This window comes from Octopus bimaculoides, chromosome 25 (genome assembly GCF_046866305.1).
Source record: "Octopus bimaculoides isolate indiv1 chromosome 25, ASM4686630v1, whole genome shotgun sequence".
Lineage (NCBI taxonomy): Eukaryota > Metazoa > Mollusca > Cephalopoda > Octopoda > Octopodidae > Octopus > Octopus bimaculoides.
The window spans coordinates 30,981,040-30,991,039 of NC_142952.1; the positions used below are offsets into that span (position 1 = coordinate 30,981,040).

A 10,000-nucleotide genomic window follows, 5' to 3' on the forward strand; every position below is an offset into this window, starting at 1 on the left:
ACTCTACACCCATCCCCCGCCCCACCAGCAATGCAGCACCACACTATTCCATCTGTACAACGAATTGGGGGTGAAGAGGTGGATGAGAGAAAGGCAGTTGAGAATGAGTGTGTGTGTGTGTGTGTGGAGGCGGGGGCCTGAATTTGTGCAAGAGTAGATACAGAGAGGTCGGTAGGGGTTAGGTGATTGACGGATAGATCAGTGGGTAGATAGATAGATAGATAGATAGAGGCAGATAGATAGATAGATAGATAGATAGATAGACAGATACATAGATCGACCCCGAAAGGATGAACTCAAAACGTAAGGGCGGATAAAATGCCGCTAAGCATTTTGCTCGGCGTGCTAAAGATTCTGTCAGCTCGCTGTCTTAATAGCAATCCTTTGTGCTGTATGCACAAGGCCTGAAATTTTGGGGGAAGAGGCTAGTCGATTACATCGACCCCAGTGTTCAACCGGTACTTATTTTATCAACCCCGAAATGATGAAAGGCAAAGCTGACCTCGGCGGAATTTGAACTCAGAACGTAGCAACGGCCGAAATATCGCTAAGCATTTCGTCCAGCATGCTAACGATTCTGCTAGTTCGCCAACCTCGCAGCTATAATAACATGAGGACTCAGAGAGCGCAAACCTCCGCCAAGGCGGCACCAATGTCCACTCAATGATTAACCGGAGATGATTTTTAAAATGAGAATATCTGAAATAAACTCGACTCCTCTCACAAATGAGAATACTAAAAATGAACCCGACCGCTCTGTAAAAGTAGGTAAAAAGAAAAAAAAAAGAAATACTTATTTAACCGACTTCGGCGGAATTTGAACTCAGAACATAAAGATAGACGAAACACCGCAAAGCATTTCGCCCGCCGTGCTAACGATTCTACCAGCTCACCGCCCTTCGTGCTTCAATATTACTTGTACTTGAATATTACTTTATGTACCTCGTACTTGAAAATTACTTAAATGTACTTCGTACTTGAATCATACTTGAATATTACTTTATGTACCTCGTACTTGAATCATACTTGAATATTACGTTATGTAACTCGTACTTGAAAATTACTTTATGTACGTCGTACTTGAATCATACTTGAATATTACTTTATGTACCTCGTACTTGAATCATACTTGAAAATTACTTTATGTACTTCGTACTTGAAAATTACTTTATGTACTTCGTACTTGAATATTACGTTATGTACCTCGTACTTGAATCATACTTGAATATTACTTAATGTACCTCGTACTTGAATCATACTTGAATATTACTTAATGTACCTCGTACTTGAATCATACTTGAATATTACTTTATGTACCTCGTACTTGAATCATACTTGAATATTACTTAATGTACCTCGTACTTGAATCATACTTGAATATTACTTTATGTACCTCGTACTTGAATCATACTTGAAAATTACGTTATGTACCTCGTACTTGGATCATACTTGAATATTACTTTGTTATCAACCTGACTTTGAAGGGATTTGATCTCAGAATGTAAGCATCCAGAACAAATACAACGAAGCAATTTCTGCTTTTTTTCCGATACACTAACGATTCTGCCAATCCGTTGGTAATAAAGTAAGCTGAGCAATGTATGTGTGTATGTCTGTGTGAGCATGAACTTGTGTGTGTGTGTGTGAGAGAGAGAGAGAGAGAGAGAGAGAGAGAGAGAGAGAGAGAGAGAGAGAGTGCGTGCGCACTTATGAAGAGATTGGTGATGGGGTTCGGTTTTGGAGGGTGGACGGGCGGACGGGTGGAGTGGTGAGGAATAATGGTGAATATATTCCAATGTTTCGTGTGTTGCAAGTTAATTCTTGCTGAAATTGACGTCGAACTCAGGCAGGCAGAAAAAAATGGAAGATTGCAAGCGATCTGTTTTAAGTGAACAGTTGCGGATAATGATGGTGCTTCTTCTCAAGATATATATATATACACATACACATATATGTACGTATATACATACATGTTCATGTACATACATACACACACTCATACATACGCATACAAATGTATATATCTGTGTATATATATGTGTGTATTTTTATGTATATATATGTGTGTATATATGAATGTGTGTGTAAAATAGGACGAAGACGAGACAGGGATTGAAATATACTCAAAGTGCTTTTTGGCTGTCTGTCAAATTGTGGGAAGGAGGCAGTGAGCTGTGAGCTCATTCTCTCTCCTTCCTTCTTTCTTTCTTGATATTTCGCTCAGCTTCTCTCTCTCTCTCTCTGTCCCCTCCGTTTCTTGAGTCTCTTTCTTACCCTCTCTTTGTCTCTGTGTCTCCCTCTCTCTCTCTATGTCTCCCTATGCCTCTCTCTGTCTCCATTTCTCACTCTTTCTATTTCTCTCATTCTCTTTCTCTATCTCACTATTTCTACCTCCGTCCTACTTTCTCACTATCTATCTATCTATCTATCTATCTGTTTTTCTGTCTGTCTTCCGTCCGTCTATCTATCAATCTGTCTGTCTGTCTGTCTATCTATCTATCTATCTATCTATCTATCTATCTCGCTACCTGTCTGTCTGTTTTTTGTCTGTCTGTCTCTCTCTCTCTCTCTCTCTCTATTTATCTATCTATCTAGCTACATGTACATTTTCCGTTTTTACCTGTCTCTGCCACTACACTGTGGCCATGCTGGAGCACCGACTTGAACGAACCGGCCAGAGCACTTATTTCTTTTAAACCTGATACTTATTCTACCGGTCACATTTGCCGTCTAAGGCTGCAGTAGAAGACAGCTGCCCACGGTGCCACGTAGTGGGACTGAACCCGGAAACATGATGTGGCGAAGGAAACTTCTTACCAAACTGGCACGTATATCTATGCGAGTGCGTATATATATATATATATATATATATATATATATATATATATATATATATATATAGGTTAAAAAAAACACAAAAAACAATAACAAAAAAAACAACAAAGTGAGGACGTGATACGGATAGTGTTATTGGACGCTCGGGAAAGGAAGGAGATATACACATACACTCGTATACATGTGAGTGTCTATATATATATATATATGTGTGTGTGTGTGTGTGTGTGTGTGTGTGTTTGTTCCCCAACATCGCTTGACAACCGATGCTGGTGTGTTTATGTCCCCATAACTTAGCGATTCGGCAAAAGAGACCGATAGATTAAGTACTAGGTCGAGAAAGATAAGTCCTGGGGTTGTCGATTTATTTCGACTGAAGGCGAAATTGAAAATGCCCACAAACTGGTGCAAACAGACAAAGCTCCTGGGAAAGATGGCCTCAGAACACAGATGTGAAGATGCGGAAGTGGAAAGTTGTGAAAAATCCTCGTTCTACGCTTCAATCGCGACATGTGAAAAGAGTCAACTACCATTCGGCTTCATAAGAAGAGTGATAAAGAAGATTTAAAAAAAAAAAAACCATTACCCCATACGCCTCTAGTTTCACCTCTGTAAGTTGGTCACAAAGGTCACATTCACCAGATTATCAATACACCACGACGACCAACAGCCGTGGGAGGAAACAAGTTTCTATAAGAACTAAAAGAACTATAGATCAAGTATTCGTTCTAACACAGCTCATAGAACGAGCGAATGAATACACGCTTCTTCCGTGTATCGCTTTTATTGATTACGATAAGGCCTTCAAGGGCGTCGAAATTAACGCAATGTTGAAATCTCTGGATATGCAAGGTGTCAAACTGTTTGGTTTTGCGAAATTTGGATGCACAAAAGATATATCTCTGCTATCACCACCAACGAGGGTCTCAATTGAGAAAGGAGACACCGTCTCTCCAAAGCTCTTTACCACACGTCTGGACAGGTGGCGTGGGCATCAATGGCGAGCCACTAACACACTTCCGATTTGCAGATGACATTGTACTCATCGCTGAAAGTACAAACCGTGCTGACAGAGCTAGACACTCAGTGTTTAGCTGTAGATCTTAAAAGTGAACCGCAGGGCCAGACCGGCAATCGAGAATTCTAGGGCGACATTTTGAAGGGTTTGAGGGCGGACATTCAGCAAAAGCGACCGGATCTGGGGAGAGTAAAGAATTAGGTTCTTCACGATGACAACGCCCCCTGTCACCCAGCTCGCCTCACTCTTGAGTTTCTCCCCTAAAACAACATGGCATCGCTTCTGCATCCACCCTATTCGCACCTGCAGACTTCCATCTCTTCTCCAAGATGAAAAATGCAGCTCAAAGGTCGTCGTTTTAACGCTGTTGTCGAGATCTGGAGCGAATCGCAGAAGGTCCTCGACTCGCTTACGGAAAACGACTTTCATGCTGGATTCCGATAGTGGCAGGAACTCTGGGACCGGTGTATTGCTGTGTAAGGTGACTATTTCGAAGGAGACGATGTTAAAACTTAGGTAAATAAGTTTTTTTTTTTTCTTATTAAACATAACTAGCCCGAGAAACTTTTGATACCATCCCCTATATATATATATATATATATATATATATATATATATATATATATATATATATATATATATATATATATGTGTGTGTGTGTGTGTGTGTGAGAGAGAGAGAGAGAGTATTACACACACAGAGAAGTATGTACGTATATGACACAGGCTAGAGGTAACAAAGTAGTTTAACAAGAATGATATGCTGATGTATGTAGAAATATTTCCTGCTGATAAAAGAAAATTGGGGAGGGTGGGGGTGATATTATTCTCTCACCGCCACTCTCTTTCTGACCCCCTCTCTCTCTTCCTGTATCTTTATCTATCTATCTATCTATCTATCTTTATCTCTCTCTCTCTCTGTCTATCTATCTATGTCTCTCTCTTTATTTATCTATCTTTCTCTCTCTCTCTCTCTCTATCTATCTATCTATTTCTTTCTATCTATTTATCTTTCTCTCTCTTTCCCTCCCTCTCTGTCTTTCTCTCTCTCTATCTCATGCTCTATCTATCTATCAATCTATTTCTTTCTATCTATCTACCTATCTATCTATCTATCTATCTATCTATCTATCTCTTTCCCTGCCTCCCTGTCTCTTTGTCTTTCTCTCTCTCTCTATCTTATACTCTAACTTTCCTACTTCCTCCAACTTTCACAATGTTCCTCATCTCTTTCTCATTTCAATTCTCTCATTGCTATTTCCTTCTCTCTCTCTTACTTTCCCTCCATCGCTATTCAGCATCTTCTGCCTGTCAGTCTGTCTGTCTGTCTCCTCGTATTTGCTCCAGTTCCATAATTTCCCTTCTTCTGAAATTGATTTTTGAAATTCGTTACAAAATGGAACAGGACGATTCTGATGTGGTTTATGTGAGGTTGAGGGAGGGGGGAAGGCTGGTTGGAGGATGGGGAGGAGAGAATTAAAGCAGGGTGGGTGGGTGGGTGGTGGTGGTGGTGGTCGGGGTGAGAGGCTGAGAATGCTGCCGTAAAAGCTGCAGTGGAAGTGGGTAGATGAACGGAAGGAGGGCATGTTGTTGTTGTTGATGATGATGATGATGATGATTACGATGAAGATGAAGAAGATGAGCTTAATGAGGACGAGGAGGAGAAGAATTTGTATATAGAATGAGGTGTAGTAACGAAACAAGAAGACAGAAAATTATAAGAAATGAGAAAAAGGAGAGGTAGAACAAAATGGCGGATACTTTTATGGCAACAGTATCATGGGATAAGAAAATAGAGGTAAACTATATACATACATACATTCAAATATATATATGTATATATATATATATATATATATATATATATATATATATATATTAAATATATACTTTTATAAAACAAAATTTTACAAAATATATAGTATCTGTTAACAGTCTTAGCAAAAAGCTCACAGGTGAGTTTTTGTATATATATATATATATATATATATATATATATATATATATATATATATATATATATATATATATATATATATATATGTCTCTTAAAAGATAGAGCTCAATGTGCATAGGTTTGGCTTATTGTGGTTGTTTCTGCTATTATAATTGTTGCTGCAATAAAGTATCTTCAATGCATTGATTTTGAGCTCTATCTTTTAAGAGACACACACACACACACACACATATATATATATATATATATATATATATATATATATATATATATATATATATATATATATATATTTGTGTGTGTGTGTGTGTGCGTGTGTGTGGCTGTGTGTGTGTATTAGAGTTTGTGTTTATACTGAGTTATAATAGAAACAATTTAAAATTAAACTTAAAGACGACTCAAAACTGTTTAGAGTTCAGGTTATTCTTCTACAAGAATAGATTTCATTGGGACTCTAGAAGTGTGTGTGTTTGTGTGTGTGTATACTATACATTATACGCGGACACAGAACGAGTGTGCGCAGAACAGTTTCGTCATCCTGCACACGCTCGTTCAGCATAATAATAATAATAATAATAATAATAATAATAATAAAGTATCTCAACAGGCATGATAGAGCTGCACAATATATTCACTGGGTAATATGCAAAAACCTGGACTTGCCCCATGATAAAAACTGGTGGGAACACAAACCACCCCCAGTACTTGAAAATGATCACATTGCACTCCTCTGGAACTTCACCAGTCAAACTGACAGAAAGATAGACGCAAATAGGCCAGACATCATACAGAAAGACTTCAGACAAAAATCATGCCTCCTCATTGATATGACTGTCCCAATCGATATAAACGTATCTGTCAAGACCTACCAAAAACTGAGCAAATATAAAAATCTTGAAATAGAAATTAGCAAAATGTGGAATCTGAAGACGAAAACAATACCTATTGTCATAGGTGCCCTGGGAATGACAGCGAAACGGGCTGATTACTACCTAGCTCAGATACCAGGAAACCCCAAAATGGCTGAAGTTCAAAAGATAGTGCTCATGGGCACTGTCCATATCCTACGTAAAATACTGTCTATGTGATCTCAAATTTTAAAGCAAACACATAATTTTCTTATGGTTTCTTAAACATTCACTTGAACAAAACTGTACAAATCCAAATATATGGTACCCTAGGCATAACACCTACATGAACATCTAACTTGTTGTCTCTTGAGGTCTCTGGGTGAGACTTGGATCCAACTTGTACAAATGCAAAACAAAAGTCAAACATAAAATAATAATAATAATAATGATAATAATAATAATAATAATAATAATAATAATAATAATAATAATAATAATAATAATAATGGCTCATCTTAACTGATAGGAAGTGTTATCATGTACATTGTTTTGTCTTGGTATAAAAGATGGCTACAGCAAATATTCTGCTCAAAACCACAGATTTGCTTGTCAATTGTTTGACCTTAACCAGTTGATCATAACTTGGTGGCTGACGATATGAGCATCTCTGGTCACGAGCAGAAGTAGTGGGAGAGCATCATAGCCCTGTACTGAGAGGGATTCGTTGGAAGTTTGAATCATTCACGTCTGGAAACATGGGTGTTTCATTCATCATCCTTAAACAAACCTTGTTCAGGGGCCTTTTGAGTGGGATGGGCTACTCGACCTGAAAAAATTTCTAGCTGGGCCCCACCCGTAAGGTCATGCGCTGTTTACCATGATATGAGATCACCATGTCCTTTATACATGGTTGTCATGCATGTGCCTGGTGAACCCTTATCAGACGACTTCGTATATTTTACCTCAGCGTCTTTTGATGGCATGCGCTGCTCTCTCACTCAATAATAATAATAATCCCCCCCCCCCCCCCCGGCAATTTTTCAGTAAAAATTTTTTCGTATTCCTATGATTTACATATGGGAGATTCTGAATATGCAATCCCCCCCCCCGTATAACCTAGAATAAGCAGGGAATAAAAAAATGGCTCTGTTAGGATATGGGCACAACAATAAATAAAGATCACACATTCATATTTCCTTCTTACCCATTTAATTGTCCTGCCATTGAAGCGGCACCATCATATGTCTGTGCAATCAATTTGTTTCCACATTCCCACGTCTCAATGCATTTAAAAACATGTTCAGATAAAGCATTTGCAGATCGATCTGCACTAACATCACTAAAACCGATAGATCGTTCTTTCGTCACACAGTCTTCTGTAACATAACGTAAAACTGTTGACAGTTGTGAATATGCTGAGACATCAGATGTCTCATCAACAAGAATAAAAACAAACTTAGGGTACTATTCAGAAAGCTAGTCGTGACTAGTCGATCCTACCACTACCTAGCACGAGTGCGCGTATGCAAATTAATAGATGCGCGCATAAAAATCACGTGCGCATGCGCAAAACATGTATGAGGGTTTTTTCTAAACAAAGTGAATAATTTCTTTACACAAAGTAAATATTTTTTTTTAAACAAAGTAAATAAATTATACACTTACCTGTTTTTGGTAAAGAGTCCATTAAAAAGTCTTCGTTTTTGGAAAATTCCAAATTACGACTAAAGGACTTCATTCTTCTCGCGTATTTATGGCCCCATAATACTACCGGACATATATAGTCTGAGATGACCGGTCTTTCAAAATCTACTGTTGTTCAATGGTATCAGTACATGAGGGACATTATAAGTAATTATCTTTTGCGTTACCCCTACCAAATTGGTGGACTTGGGCACATCGTAGAAATAGATGAATCTGTGATGTGCAAGCGCAAATACAACAGGGACCACTCTTCTTGAATAGTACCCAAACTTAGCTTGCTCAATTTCCTTTTGCATCTCATTCAACATAACTTTATGAATTGCATTTTGAATTCTGGGATCTTTACCCTTTGGCCGGCACATTTAAAAAATAATTTTTTGTAACTAAACACTTTCAAAATTCGTATACTGGTAGAATGTGTCACATAAAACATCATTTACTCTTGGCATTTTTGAGAAAATTGTGTATTTTCGAAGTTATTTCGTGTTAAAGTTGTCGTATTTCGGTAATTTCAACCAATCAATGACGTCTATTGAGGTGAAGACAATTACTGCTGTGTTTGTCAGCAACAATTTCCGGCGGTGATTTCTACATGCATCTAATTGTAAGTCTATTCGAACATTCCCGAATATTTTAAGATCTATCAAATATTTTATATGCCTTTGAGAACGTTCGTGCTTTAGCATAGCCATATGTAAATTATTTATATCCTCATAGCCTTTATCATTCCAAACATTCTTTTCTAAGCAAAAAAAGTAAACAAGGCCAACAGAATAATTTATTAAGTGTACCACTTCCAGTTAACCATTTTTTCTTTTCATACAAATTAACCTGAAATCGTCTCATGAATTTCTTGTTGTAGCTTCGCAAATTAGGTAAATTCGGTATTGGTCTCCCACCATTTATAATTAATTGTTTTCCATCGAAGTCTCTTTCCGAAGAACTATTTCTCAAAATATCGTTTATGACACACATTTCGAAAAAGGTTATTTTTATATAAGAACACACGTGTAAGCGTCAGCGTAAATTGTAAGTCAATTTCAACAAAACAGAAAAAATTACCTTAGTTAAATTAATTTAAGATTAATTAGCTACTTCTGAAATAAGAAACATAATATAGATAATATTTTTATTTTCAGAACACTCCAAATATAATAGTGCAAACAGACGTTTTGGATAAATAAAAAAATTCAAACTTACCGCCAGGCTATTGCGACATTTCAGCTGGTTAACTCAAGAATTATGGGATTGCTCTGGTTCTGGTCAGAAAGTGGAACGAGGTTAGCAACAATTCTACAAAGAGACAGAGAGGGGTTGTCATAATATGCCACAATGAATTTGTCGAGTCATTAAGAGGGAGAGAAGAAGGGGGTACAAAATATTTTTACTACTCTCTATACTCTTAGCATATCTTTTAAACAAGTCACTAAGAGAGAGAGAGAGAGAGAGAGAGAGAGAGAGAGAGAGAGAGAGAGAGAGAGAGAGAGAGAGAGAGAGAGAAAGAGAAAGAGAGAGAGGGAGTGTCGCAGAAGTACGAGTCACTGAGAGAGGGGAAGGTGAAACAGAATATTTCGAAAATACCTGGACAGATTTTCTTTGAAACAAAAGTAACTATTTTATGTAATTTTCCGATGA

At 37.6% G+C, this 10,000-nt stretch overlaps 1 long non-coding RNA gene across 1 annotated transcript in view; it reads right to left on the bottom strand.

Annotated features, from left to right (window-relative positions):
* Positions 1 to 10,000, bottom strand: part of LOC149131150 (uncharacterized) — a 559,538-nt gene that overhangs the window by 227,356 nt on the left and 322,182 nt on the right. The window contains exon 6 of the long non-coding RNA XR_016238315.1: positions 9,566 to 9,658. This is a non-coding gene — a long non-coding RNA (uncharacterized LOC149131150). The remainder of the gene's footprint in view (positions 1 to 9,565; positions 9,659 to 10,000) is intronic.